This window comes from Dermochelys coriacea, chromosome 3 (assembly GCF_009764565.3).
Source record: "Dermochelys coriacea isolate rDerCor1 chromosome 3, rDerCor1.pri.v4, whole genome shotgun sequence".
NCBI classification, from domain to species: Eukaryota; Metazoa; Chordata; order Testudines; family Dermochelyidae; genus Dermochelys; species Dermochelys coriacea.
In genome coordinates this window covers 169,044,300-169,059,707 of record NC_050070.1, presented here as the reverse complement: position 1 = coordinate 169,059,707, position 15,408 = coordinate 169,044,300, and the positions used below count along the sequence as shown (strand labels likewise).

Here is a 15,408-nt window from a genome sequence, read left to right as displayed (position 1 = left end):
ACAAGTTGATTCAATTTTGGATAGGTGGCTGTGGTACCACTAATTAGACTTGAAAAATCTCCTACTAGGCACATGTGCTAAAAGTGTACTGAAGCTTGCCAAGATTTTCAAAGATTAAAATTTAACCCTATATGCCTTGGTAATTTGGAGTATCCAATATATCATCCTAAAATAGCTAGATTTATTCAAAATTATTTGCAGGTCATGTTTAAGAGCACAAATCCTTGACTTTGGTCCTGTTTTCAAAACAGTGTTGTGCCTCTACCTTGCATGTGAAGTAAAACCCTGTCTGGTATTGACAGTTCTTATCGCAGCCAGAAGGAACTGCAATTATATTTTTACAATTCTTGGCTTGTAAGAAATAAGAGTTCTACTAGCTCATAAAAACATTCTTTTCCTAATCCAATGTTAGATACTGGATAAGTTTTTTACAATGATAAATTTACTTGTAAGAAGATTATTTATATTACAAATCAAACACACTTTTGCCCAGTGCATAAGAATTACAGGAATTTATAAGGAGCAAAAGAGCCTTGTTTGCAAATTTGGAAAAAACATATCTGCTCTGATAAATTAAACTGTAGTTGAACAATCAGTGGGCTGTATAATGTTCCATAAATACAGATATGAAATTGTTTTCTTACTATGTGGATTGTTTTCAGTTCTTATGTAGATTTTTCTCATGTCCAAGGACAAGAGTTGACATGACAGCAACTTAGCCAAAATATGTGCCTTTAAGGTAGGATTAATTTCCAAGTTGAATTCTTTGGTTTTCATTTAGGCTGAACAGAACAGGTAATCAAGTGATCCATTCCTTGTCGCCCATTCCCAGCTTCTGGCTAACAGGTCCCTAGCCTCTGTTTGCCAGAAGTTAGGGATGGGCGACAAGGAATTCACCTGATGTTACCTGTTCTGTTCATTCCCTCTGGGGCACCTGGCATAGGCCACTGTCAGAAGACAGGATACTGAGCTAGATGGACCTTTGGTCTGACCCAGTATGGCCATTCTTATGTTCTTATAATGTAACTATAATTCATTAAAGCCAGTTAAATATACTTTCAAAGTTTTCCAGTATATAAAATCTGACGTACTATATTTCAATCAAAAAATGATATTTTATACTTTGAAGTACCTTTATTTGAGGATCACAACCTATTTCACAAACAGTAAACCTTATAATACGCCAGTAAATTAGGCACATATGATTATCCCCATGGAGAAAATGGAGGTAGAGGGAGGTTAAATGATTTGACCAATCTCATGCAAGTCAGTGGTAGAGCAAATTTTTTTTTTATCCACACAATAACTAAAGGCAAGGAAATCCTCTGATTAGTCATCATTAGCATAATTAACCTCCTTTCCAGCATCAGTACACATTACCAAACAAACATCACAATACCCAAATGGAATCATACTCCTCATCACCATCTCCCTTTTGTTATCAGATACAAGCATCCACAGTACCCACTAATTCCTCAATCAGCCAAATGCACCTTAACTTCAACCTCAGAAAGATTCTCATTGACATACATACTTTTACTTTAAAATCACTACTGTATTATTACCTGCGAGAGAAATTAGAGGGCACTTATTTTTTCCTGTACTTAAACTTCCAATCTGCAGTAGAGCCTTTTGTAATAATCTCAACAGAGAGCAAGATTGCAAAAAAGTGATGTCACGAACCCACTCATGTTTTAATGTGCAACAGTTTAAATAGATCGCCCACTGTGATGTTACATTATCTTATGATGATATTCTACAAACTATTTTAAAATAATTTTTGGCATTCACACAAACTATCAGGCCCAATCCTGAAGTCCTTACTTAAACAAAATTCCCACTGCTTTCTTACTGGCAGTTTGCCTGAGTAGAAACGGAGTTGTTAGTCCAATACTGGGTCCTACAGTGAGCTCAAAGCAAATAAGATGATAGCATGAGGCCTGGTTCTGTCCTATCTTGTTCCTGATGTAGTCATTTACACCTGTGTAAATTGAGGCTAAAACTCTATCATTCTTTCTTGATAGCATTTTGCACCCACTTTACATAGATGTAAACGACTAAACAAGGAGGATGGCAGAGGAGAATCAGGCCTATGGATTAAAGTATATCCTAACTCATAGTATTTTCAAATCAGTCACTTGACCCTAATATAGTAATGTGGAATGCAGCTTGTATTGAGAGTCGGATGCTGTTCTTCCCTCCCCTTAGCACAAGGAGCAGAGCAGCCAACCTCTTTAGAGCTTAAGAGAGCAGTATGAGAAAAAGAGGGTGACACACGAGCCCAGGCATGCCATCCTCAAGAGAGAATGATCTGTTGGCTAATGTGCACATAGAGTTTCTAGCTGGTTAGCATGTATGATGCAGCAAACAGCATCCAGCTCAGCCAGGAATCCTCGCTGCTCCTTTTTAGACCAGCAGCACATAAACTCCTGATTTCTAATCTCAGCACTGAACAATTTTCTGGGTGATCTTGGCCAAGTCACTTAATCGCTTTCTTCCTCAGCTTCCCCACCTGTAAAAATGGAGATAAAAATACTTACTTGCTGGGAGGGATGCTGGGAGGCTTACTTAGGCCACGTCTACACTACCACTTATGTCAGCAAAACTTATGTTACTCGGGGGTGTGAAAAGACACACAACTCTGTGCAACGTAAGTTTTGCTGACATAAGTGATAGTGTGCACAGCTGCTTGTTGGGGGTGGTTTAATTATGTCGACAGGAGAGCTCTCTCCCCTCAGCATACAGTGGCTACACAAGACATCTTACAGCAATGTAGCTGCATCGGTACAGCTGTACCACTGTAAGGTTTTGAGTGTAGACATAGCCCTTTGCAGACACTTAGGCTAAGTATTCTTATTACATTACACAATGTGAAATGCTGATCAGTGATTCAGTATATATGGTCCAGTGAAATACTAGGGCAAAACAATACCCACATTTTATGGTCTACAGAGTCAACAGCAACATTTAAGCAAATAGCACTTCAATTTTCAAAGTCACAGACTGTTAGCATTGAGAAGAGATCAGTGGTTAATGAAAACTACAAATTTATTATAATAAATATGATTTGAGGAGAAAATAACTTTTTTGAGACCCTTTCTGCAAAAGGAGAGATTGAAGATCCACAGCCAATGTAAGTCAGTGGAGCTATGTAAATTTAAATCTGCTGAGGAACTGGCCCCAAATATTTATTAGAAATTAAATTGGGACTGAAAGAAGATTTGACAAAAATATGGCAATAGGACGAGCAACTAGCTTCAGTTTGAATCATCTATTGGTATGATAGTATTTTAAGGATTGTACTGTTTTATCCTATTATTTAGTTGAACAGAACCTTATTTGAGGAAGGCTACAGCTACACTAGGACCACTGGGAACCATGTCATATAAACCATTTAAAAATCAGTTCAAGCTCATTTGTATTATATAAGTTTTGTCCAGCTTGTGGGCATGGGATCAAATAGTATTTAAACGAAGTTCAGAAACAGTGTTTTAGTCCCCTATCTAGATAGAATACAAAACTCTGTTTTAAACCTGGTTTAGCCTTGTGTACAATGGCTGGTCAAGCTATGTTTAAACCAAATTAACCAGAACTGGTGTTTAAAACAGGTTGGGGGATCGATGTTATCAGCCAAGTGTAGATGGAACTTAAGTTTGAAACATGACCTTTTTCTACTGCTGGGAAAGGGATAGTCGGCAATGTCAATAAAATTTGCAGAAATAAGTCTCATGGTATTTGAAATCCCCACTACTTAGTCAAATAAAGATAAAGTCTATTCTGGGAGGCTACACTGTTGAAGTCACTGATAGATCTGACTATCCAAGAATTGATGGAGGTCCTGCTATATTAGGGTATATTTTTAAAGAATGTATGACCTCTTTCTGCATTATTTTTCACCTACCATATACCAAATGCTAACTCAGATGCAGTGATGCTTCTATTGTGATGTGGATTGGAACCTGTATGCAAAAATGTATTTAATTTACATCATTAACAGTGTATCCAATTACAAAATCATCACATTTTTCACTGATACCAGAATGAAAAATACCAAACATACTTGCCAACACTTTATGGGCCAGGTTGTGCCTTGCTACTTCATAGATGCATAAGGGAGGGCATAAAGAGACCCTCCTCTTGCATTATTGTGCAGCAGTGAGGTGCAGTTGGAGGCCCTATGCTCCAAGAGGCCCTCCAGATGCTTCCTGGAACATGGCATCCCAAAAGCTATGAGAAGGAGATGGGGTCATTCTTGGCTAGCAGAGTAGGCTGTTCACATGATGGGACTATGCTACCATCCATTTGGGGCTGTGCCTGAAAGACAAAACTGAACCCTGAATCAAGGAACATTGGAAATGCTATATCTGAGAATACCATTGGCCCTTCTGGCCAGATAATCTGCCTCCTGGTTAGTAATTGGTGCTTCAGAGGAAGTTGATTTTCCATCTTGCCAAGAGTGCAATGGTGTATCATGGAGATCTAATGGGACTAGTCTTTTGAGTATTTTAGGACAACTAAGTCGACACAGCCAATGTAAAATCCATATCACACTTTACAAGCCACCCAGTCCATGATGGGATAGTACATTCAGTGACCATTTAATTAACTTTAAGTATGCATTCACCCAGAATGGATGTATTGAATAAATCTGTCAGGTTTTTGTCTTATATTGAGTCTTACGGTATTATTTCAAGGGTCCTATGCATCTGGGATACCTAGCACCAAACTCTGCAAGTAATTAACACATGCTCTATACTATAAAAGTTGAAATAGCATAGCATAAAGAAATCTATGCCATATAATTGAGGAACTGCCTAAAACTCAACTGAATCATAGTAGGATAATGAGGTCAACATACAGTGTAAAATTAAAATAAAAGAACAAAGATTTATCTATGCTGATAAAATCAGACATTATGATGGGGCAATGTAACCACTTACATGCTTCTGACTTGATAGCTAATGAAAGCGGTATTGGTCTATGAGGCCTGCTATATCTAGATTTCTGGTTCAATTCCAACCCAAGTCACCAGTGAACAACAGTTGTTACTATCTGATTAATGTTTGGTGGCCTACATGAAATACATTTATTGCCTCAATCCAGTTTCAACCCTACTGCACAAGTGTACACATAAAAAACCATCACCACACCACAAATGGCTGTAATTGGCAACCTGCTGGCAGAAAGGCCAAGAATTGAATGGGCACAGAGGCTAAGTCACTCTAGAATGGATATTTTCAGAACAGCATTGAAGCATATAGGACACAGCAATGTGGAAAACTGTACTACTTTTGCCTACCTGTTGTGTGGATAAATAGATGACTATATTCTCCAGGGCTGGCAAGCCAACACTTTTCACGAGAACTAAAAATCATTACAATTTTTAAACAGAGAGTTGTTTTTAAGCTCAGAAACTGCAGGTTGGGGTACTCAGTACATATGTAATTTTTTTATTATAAAGGGTGGCCTCTTTCACATTAGAGAAGTTGCTCCTCAGTAGCATAATTCTCCTCTAATTTAAATTAATTTTATACCAGTGTAACTCTCTTGACTTCAGTGGCATTACTTCTGATTTACACTAACATGAGAGGAGAATCAGGTCTCCTATCTTTAGAGCAGAGAACAGCAGGAAGAAGATGGCAAGATATCAGCTAAGCAAACAGCTGAGAATATTTTTGCTTTACTCTTTTCAGGTCTGATTTGTGCTTTAACTGGTTAACCAGCAGAGGAAGTGTGAGAAAGAATCAAGAGAGGACATACAGAGGGGTCCTGCTGAGCTGCACTATAACCCTTCTGTTTCCCCTCAAAAAAATCTCAGTTATATTACAGAAAGAAAAAGTTCATGAAATCTTCCCTGTGGCCTTTTATTGAAAGTTGGCAGCTCCACTATTAAGAGGGAGAAAGTAGCAGTATGTATAGGTTCACTGCAATTTGTTATGATCAACTGAACGCCAATTAAGGCTTCACTTAATTTAATTTTGAAAAATTCTCTCAGTGAGAATGTGCAAACCCTTGATTAGGAATATAAATTAGAATTAAAAAACGCGTTAATCCACAAATGAGATAAAACAACACTTCTTTAAATAACATTAATGGAGGCTGCAGGTGGCACTGATGGCTGCTGGCAGTTGAAGATATTGCAGTAACAATTTTGACTCAGGGCAAACTATCATCATAAGTGTGGAACAGCCCACTGATGAGCTATGAAGCCTCAAAAGGGGTGACAAATATGGAGAAATTCTAACCAGGAGGGACATGTGGAAATCCCTCTAATTTAGGGGGGGAAATTGGGAAAATAAATTTGTTTTGTCTGATACAGTAAAAACATGCATTTCCTCACTTTCATAGTGGTGCAGAATATTTCTCCCAACAACTCTAACTTGCTGCCTCTGCTAAGGAGATACCCAGGAATGGAAAAGAAACCTTCTCCAGGCATACTTCTGCCACTGTTCCTTGTTTTGACTTGGAGGACTGAGGAATAGTGGCAGAGTTGTGTGTGGGGAAACTTGCATAGCATGCTCATTCCCCCGTGTCTGCACTAAGTCTAACTCAAGTACATGTTGTCCATCCCTCATGAATACAATGTGTGAATTTAGTAATTAAGAAAAAAGAAACATTGGTTAAAGATAAGCCTTCTACCACTAAAAATGGATTATTAGACAATAAGTCCTACACAGTTCTAACAAAATCTTCTTCTGATTTATCAGCAGCACAGCAACAATGAAGAATCCACTGAAAGTGTATTTTTAATTTGTTTAATTATATCCTGTCTCTTGAATGCCAAAGAGAGGATATATATTGATACAGAAGCTAGACTACCTATGCAATTTGTATAAGTTACATTCTCATCCCTACATCCTCATCCTGCATTTGACTCTAAGATCTTTAGGCAGACCGCTTAAGACCTTTCAAATTGATCCTTATGGGTGGAGCATTATGCCTGCATGGAGTCTCATACACAGATTAACTTGCGCATTTGGGGCTTTAGAGCATATAAATATAGGCCTCAATTTTGCAAAAACTTACATGCATGCTTAAAGCTAAGACTGGGCCATAATTTATAACCTTTGGGTCATATATTGCTATTGATATAAATATAAGTTGCTCATAGATCAAAGGTAGAGCTGCTGTAGAAAACTGGGGAAGATAAATGTTGCAAACATTTTTGTTCCTGATTCGTGCTGAAAGTTTATTTTTGAAATAAAAATTAACCAACTCAAGCAAAAGGCAGACTATATCCCTTTGTTTCAACCAACTCTGCAGCTCTTAATTTATGAACAGATATCTAAACAATCTTTTAACACAATGCTGTGCAGTGTAGATACAAGGCTTCTAGGATGCAGTAGCTTAAAATAGTGTACATGCAGCAGTGAGAGCTTTCAATTGGTGTGGTTACACTGGTTTAATTACCTACATATAAGCTTTATCACTATAACTTGTGCATAGACAGGCTTTAGATTTGAACATTTAGGGTTACGTTGTTTTCAGTGAAAGAAGGCCCTTGACTCTGGAATTAATTTCCTCGTTGATCTGACGGAGCACAGATCTGTTGTCCTTCATGACACACACATCACTTTCTCTCACGCTTTTGCATAAGTGGCGATAGAGGAGTATATTTACAGCATAACTGTCAGGTTTGAATCTATTATATTTAGTTTGAAATTGATCAACTAATTTTATAGTCTTAAGAATGTTATTTACTCCACAAATGTGATGGGCACATCTTTTAAGAATACATAAAGATGTGCTAAGTATTCCCACCAATTATGCTACCTATTTACTTTCACACCACTCATTCTGGACAGTGAAACTAGACTGGTATGAGATATTTTCTAGGCAGTTACACGCTCAGGTTCTTATGCATTAATGCAATACTGTTGTTCAGACTGCAAGCACAGCAAGGAGAATGTTTAAGTCTCCTTCCCCTCAAAGCATCCATTTAAATGTAATTACTTTTTAATTCATTACAACATTTCTATAGATATTAGGGTCTGTAAAAATAATAATAAATAATAACAACTAAGAAAACCAGAATTATGAACCTAAGTTACAGGGACATTGTGAAAGGTGTGAGTGGGTTATATTTAGAGGTAAAATTCATATTACATAGATGCATTCATTGGTGATTCTGGATTAGATTTAATTGCTTCCAGAAATGAAGGGTAGCACACTGTCTAATTAGCCATTTACAATATGAGGCTTTCTTTCCCCTTGGATGTTGATCTTTTTAGTTAGTATTGTTCCAAGATGTTAAAAATGACTGCAGTCTGCAGCAACAAGGGGGAAAAAAATCAGTGGTTAAATATGTCTGACTCGTGGAGATAATTCAAATGGAAAAAAATCCAGGTCATTGGCCTTTTTCAACAGACCCCGGGCAATATTTACTCCTCCATAAATAGCACAGTCACATGAATTGTGTTCAGTAAAGCCTGCAAAACAAAAAAACAATTTACAGACTGAAACACAAACTGTGGCTCATGTGTTCACTGGGAAGGATTAAGTGAGCTTGCTGCATGTTCTGTGCTTAGTGACAGGGGTGTCAGGTCTGTTGGAAAGAGGGTGGATCGGGTCATTTTAGATGCTCCATCCCCATGCAGCAAGATGGAAATGCTGGGGTTCTTCTGCAGATTAAGCGCCATATGGGATGCAGTCTTTGCTATAATGTCACATTTCACTGTGGCAGAAACAAGCATTGCTGCTTTTACCACCATGACTAAGGGCTTGTCTACACAGGGTAATTTACCAGAGTTACTATACCAGCATAATTATACTGCTATACTTATACTGGCATATTTCCTTGTGTAGACCAGCCCTAACATGAATGTACATTCTCCCATAACTTCAATAATAATGTTTACTTAACCTGCTGCAAGGAATGTGTTATGGGTGGTATGCAGGAGAAACCATACAGATTGATTGGAATAAATAATAACATCACCTGCCTCTTAATAAGCGCTTTTCATCCATGGATCTGAAAGCACTTTACAAAGGAGATCAGTATCATTATCCCTATTTTACAGATGGCGAAACTGAGTAACAGAAAGGGAAGTAACTTGCTCAAAATCACCCAGTAGGCCTAGGGCCAAGCCACAAACAGAACCCAGGTTTCATGAATCCCAGTCCAGTGTTCTATCCATTAGGCCTAACCTTACCAACAGGCAAAAAGACATCCCTCAGAACTTTTATTGCAATGGTTAAGAGTTGCCAACTCTCATGATTTTATCATGAGTGTCACAATATTTTGAGTTTAGGACTCAGATCCTTGACTCATGTTGTTACATGAGAATCGCAACTGTCTTTAAAAAATAAATGTTTCTAGCTCTCATTGTTGTGGAGGAAAACTTGAAAATGTGAAGCAAGCGCACACTAAAGGCTCAGAAACTAGAGGGCAAATCAAAGGAATCCGAACTTATTTTTTAAAACTTCATGATTTTTTTCGCCCAGACTCATGATTTTTTAACATCCAGGGCTAGCAATACTGCTTCTTATTTTTATGATTCTACTTCTGAAGAAAAGTTTCAAAAACATCCTTGAACAGTTCATGGAATCAGAGGTGGTCCTCAAAAAAATTCTATATTAAGACATGATCTACATTATGAAAGCATTTGAAACCCCTGTATACTGGACTTCTGGCATCCCACCATGGGATTTACTAAGCATATCCATTCTTCTAGTTTGTTTCTCTTTGTTATGGCCTATATATCTATTTTATTTGCCTTGGCCATTTTTTGCTTTATATCAGCTGCCACAATCACTAAGTTTTCCAATCAGAACTTATTTCTAACAAGCACTAACTCATGTCAGGAACCTGCTGAGAGGCGGACAGAATTCCAATTGGTAAGCTTTTTGATAAGAACATAACAGTGACCATACTGGGTCAGACCAAAGGTCCATCTAGCCCAGTATCCTATTCCAACTGTGGCCAATGCCAGGTGCCCCAGAGGAAATGAACAGAACAGGTAATCATCAAGTGATCCATCCCCTTTCGCCCATTCCCAGCTTCTGGAAAACAGAGACTAGAGACACTATACCTGCCCATCCTGGCTAATAACCATTGATGAACCTATCCTCCATGAACTTATCTAGTTTTTTTTTTGAACCCTGTTATAGTCTTGGCCTTCACAACATCCTCTGGCAAAGAGTTCCACAGACTGATTGTGCACTGTGTGAAAAAATACTTCCTTTTGTTTGTTTTAAATCTGCTGCCTATTAATTTTATTTGGTGACCCCTAGTTCTTGAGTTATGAGAAGGAGTAAATAACACTTCCTTATTTACTTTCTCCACACCAGTCATGATTTTATAGACCTCAATCATAACCCCCCCTTAGTTGTCTTTTTTCCAGGCTGAAAAGTCCCAGTCTTATTAACCTCTCCTCATATGGAAGCTGTTCCATACCCCTAATAATTGTTGTTGCCCTTTTCTGAATCTTTTCCAATTCCAATATATCTTTTTTGAGATGGGGCGACCACATCTTCATGCAGTATTCAAGATGGGGGCGTACCATGGATTTATATAAAGGCAATATGATATTTTCTGTCTTATTATCTATCCATTTCTTAATGATTCCCTACATTCTGTTTGCTTTTTTGATGGCCGATGCACATTGAGAGGATGTTTTCAGAGAACTATCCACAACGACTCCAAGATCTCTTTCTTGAGTGGGGTCTAAATTAGACCCCATCATTTTATATGTGGAGTTGGGATTATGTTTTCCAGTGTGCATTACTTTGCATTTATCAACATTGAATTTCATCTGCCCTTTTGTTGCCCAGTCACCCAGTTTTGAGAGATCCTTTTGTAGCTCTTCGTAGTCTGTCTGGGACTGAACTATCTTGAGTAGTTTTGTATTATCTGCAAATTTTGCCACCTCACTGTTTACCCCTTTTTCCAGATCATTTATGAATATGTTGAATAGGATTGGGCCCAGTACAGATCCCTGCGGGACACCACTATTTACCTCTCTACATTCTGAAAACTGACCATTTATTCCTACCCTTTAACCAGTTACCAGTCCATGAGAGGACCTTCCCTCTTATCCCATGACAGCTTACTTTGCTTAAGAGCTTTTGGTGAGAGACCTTATCAAAGGCTTTCTGAAAATCTAAGTACACTATATCCACTGGATTCCCCTTGTCCACATGCTTGTTGAGCCCCTCAAAGAATTCTAGTAAATTGGTGAGGCATTATTTCCCTTTACAAAAAACATGTTGACTCTTCCTCAACAAATTATCTATGTGTCTGACAATTTTGTTCTTTACTACAATTTCAGCCAGTTTGTCTGGTACTGAAATCAGGCTTACTGGCCTGTAATTGCCGGGATCACCTCTGGAACCCTTTTTAAAAATTGGTGTCACATTAGCTATCCTTCAGTCACTTGGTACAGAAGCTGATTTAAATGATAGGTTACAAATGAAAGTTAGTAGGTCTTCAATTTCACATTTGAGTTCCTTCAGAACTCTTGGCTGAATACCATCTAGACCTGGTGACTTATTACTGTTTAGTTTATCAATTTGTTCCAAAACCTCTTCTAATGACACCTCAATCTGGGACAGTTCCTCAGATTTGTCACCTAAAAAGAATGGCTGAGGTTTGGGAAGCTCCTTCACATCCTCAGCCGAGAAGACGGATTGAAAGAATTCATTTAGTTTATCCCGAATGGTCTTATCATTCTTGAGTGCTCCTTTAGCATCTTGATTGTCCAGTGGCCCTACTGGTTGTTTAGCAGGCTTCCTGCCTGTGATGTACTTATACTATTTTTTTGCTATTACTTTTGAGTCTTTGGCTAGCTGTTCTTCAAATTCTTCTTTGGCCTTCCTAATTATATTTTTACACTTCATTTGCCAGAGTTTATGCTCCTTTCTATTTTCCTCACTAGGATTTAACTTCCACTTTTTAAAGGATGCCTTTTTGTCTCTCAATGCTTCTTTTACTTAGCTGTTTAGCTACTCATGTAAGTAAAATTAAGCACATGCAGAAGCCTTCGCAGGATCAGTATTTTTGTGTGTTGTCAGTTTCATTGTTTCCCTCATGTAGTCCAATTCTCTAAACCTGTATGCACAAGTAGCCTGATTCATACAAGTAGTCCCACTGACTTCAAAGGAACCGTTCACATCTGTAAAGTTATTTGTGTAACTGTTTGTAGGATCAAACCCTTAGTAATTTTGTTTTTAAAAACATCAACAGGGGAACAAAAAAACCCTTTCAGATTTTTTTATAATTAATTTTTTTTTAATTCAGGACATGCTATTCAAAGGAAGCACTAGCAAAAATTGGATTTTTTAAATTAGTTAATTAAAAATCATGTTCATAGTGTCCCTTTAAATATTAAAATCTTGAATAGAAAGTAATTCCCCCCCCCCCCATGGCACATGATTCCTAAAAGCCGTAAGTAGAATCTGTCTTAAAGCAGAATCTAGAGCCAAACATTTTCTTTTCACTTTAGTCTTCTAGGAACTTGTCAATGAAGCTGTCTTGTCATCTTTTCCAAAATAGGAAAATTACGTTAAATAAAACCAACTAAAATATAGGTCTCATTTTTTGACAGAATGAACAGTTGTAAATTGTTCCTTTTTTCTTGGGTTGGCTCAGCTGATAATGATATTTATTTTAGAGGTAAGGTATGAAGGTAAGCTAAAATTCTTAGCTGAAATATTTTCAGTAGCAGTGTGGGTTCCCCACACAAGACTTCTGAAGAGATTTAATTTCATTACTGCAGAACACAACTTCCACCTAATGATAGGTCTCCGAAGGTTAACAGCCTCAACCATTTTCTTGCATTTTCTCAGCTACTTCAAGCAGTGGACTTTTATTTTATTTATTTTGAATTTGGCAGTTCAAATAAGATTACTAACTTTAAAGAAAATCTTGGGAAGGAAGCTGAATGCTCAGAAAAGTTTCTTATGTTTAACTTAGCACTTAGCATTTATATAATACTTTTCACCCATAGATTTTGACTTTAAGATGAAAATCGACTGTTTTGCACTGGGAACAGGCAGCTAGACATCAGGAAAGGACTCAGTCGCTATAAAACAGTGCATAGAATGCATTGATTAGTGTCACTTTCTAAAAATGAGTGTGGGAGGAAATGACAGCTATTGGAGAGTATGTGGGAATAGAAGAACACTCCCTCCGATACCAGTGGAGGGCACATATTCTGGCCTATGGAATAAGGTGCTGTGTTCTATACATTGAAATTTGGGCCTACTAGATAAAAGGTGCCAGAATTTGCTTTAATAGACATGAACAGGATCTCCTATTAGCCATTTAGGGGAATGAGCAGCTAAACATTGCCACTTTGTTTGGGAAATGAATTTTGTTAAAATACTGAAAAAAACACTGCATGGAATTTACTTAATGAACAGAAGGAGCTTATGCTCACCATTCTTTAGGAAAGATTGATTTATAGCACCAGCGAGGCTGGACAGGTTGGGTGCAATATAATTTTTTTTCTGAACATAATATAGGATGCATAAAGATCACTAAAATAAAGCAAAACAAAACAAAAACACATGATGGGGGTATGGAAATGAATTCCTGAATGCATTTTAAGTAACAAGAAAGAAGGAATGACACTGACACAATATATGTCAGCGGGGAGAAATGTGCGTAGGATTTCTGAAGTTACAGGCTTCTTTTTTCCTTTGAGTCCTTTCTTGGAGTTTATAAGGAAATAGAAATGATATAATAAAATCTGGTACAAATGGCAACAACAGGACATCTGGAAAACAGTAAATTTAGACGCATGCCAAAACTGTGTAAGCCTGTCTATTACCTAATCTGTGTTTTGCTGTTATGGATTGTGTATCTATGAAAACAATGAAACAACTCAGCAAAGAATTTAAACACATCAGACATTTAGTATGTAAGTCCCATTGAAATCACTGGCACTTCAGTACATGCTTAAAGTTAAGCAGATGCTTAAATTCTTTGTTGAATCAGAGCCAAAACACTGTAAAAAATAAGAAAAACGTATGCATATATAGCCAGTCCATCATCTGTATTTACATGACCATGAGCTAAGATATCCAAATGTTTATATTTCAAATGTGGGGCAATGTGTGTGTGAGGAGGAGTGGAATGAAATTTTAATGTGAGTGTACACTGTACACACACACACTTTCCTAGTAGTCTTAGTCTAGTCTAGGATTGCTGTTTTTCACCTAGGAAACCCAAGTTCAACTCCTAGAAAGTAAATTACACAGGATTTCTACTTTTTGAGAGGAGTGTGATTTTGTTGTTAAGACATGACAGGGATTCAGTTTCTATCTTGTCACTGACTTCCTGTGTGACATTGGGCAAGTTACTTAATCCCTTATCCTCAGTTCACCTGTAAAGGGAGAATAATGCTTCCTTTCTCCCACCCTTTGTCTGTTTTACCGATAGACCGTAAGCTCTTTAGGCCAGGCACTGTCTCTTACTACATGTGGGCTCAAGCCTGCAAGATGCTGAGAACTTTGGCCCAGCAAAGCATTAAGCATGTCAGCAGTACCACTGATACCAGTACTTCATGTCTTTAAAGTTAAGCATGTGCTTAGGTGCTTTGCTGGACTCAGAGGAAAGTGCTGAGCACTTCGTAGTGTCAAGCATGCGTGTACAGCAACTAACATCATGGGGCTCCATCTCTGTTAGGGTCTCTAAGGACTACTGTAATACAAACTAATAACTCACACTGCCTAAGTCACCGTGGTCATCAACTCAAGTCACAGTCATTATGTAGGGCTTAAAAAAAAAAAAAAGGTACAGCACAGGAATAATGAGCTACAGGAATAGCTCCACTAGATCAGTTACTGGCAGTAGAGAGAACTGAGAAACACCTGAGAACATCGGAGATGGGGCCAGTCGAGGACAGCAGGAACATACAGACAAGTCAATTCTTCCCTTCTGCCACAACTAACAATGCAGCCTCTTCGGGCTCACAACCCGTTTCAGTAGCTCACTCAGTGTACGCGCAGCGCGTGCGGCTGATGCTGGAGGCCCCGGATTCCTTTCGGGACGACTATTCAGGGACGCGTTTATTTCAATCCCAGCAATTTCACGGACAGAAATCTCCGCGTGCACGGCTGTTTGTGACACCCCCCAACACACCGCAGCCCTTCGCTCTCCCTCGCTCAGCACTAGAGCGACGTGCTACGCGCAGCCCTGAGAGGTACTTGGCATAGATCCAACCTGAGGCATCCGATACGCTGGGCGAGGCGAGTGCGTTAGCCGGGCGGGTGCCTGACACCCGGGCCCCTGGCGCTGCCTCGGAGGGGAGCGACGCGGCAGCCTCCTGCGCCTCACCCAGGAGAGCAGCCTCCGCCGGCTCCCGCCCTGCCAAGTTTGACAGACGCGCCCCCGCCAAGAGGCCTGGCCTGCCCCGCCCGCCAAGAGGGAGCGGGCCCTGCACTGTCTCGCGGTCGAAGAGTTCC

The 15,408-nt window shown here is 38.8% G+C and overlaps 1 long non-coding RNA gene across 2 annotated transcripts; it reads right to left on the bottom strand.

The window, feature by feature from the left end:
- Window positions 1-1,114: 1,114 nt before the first annotated feature.
- LOC119853730 lies at window positions 1,115-15,408 on the bottom strand. Of its 2 annotated transcripts, XR_006280252.1 has the most exons (4): window positions 14,815-15,408; window positions 4,061-4,314; window positions 3,902-3,959; window positions 1,115-2,512 (listed from the first exon to the last, which is right to left on the bottom strand). It is a non-coding gene; the product is annotated as an uncharacterized LOC119853730 (long non-coding RNA). The 2 variants fall into 2 exon arrangements; XR_005292191.2 differs by lacking the exon at window positions 3,902-3,959.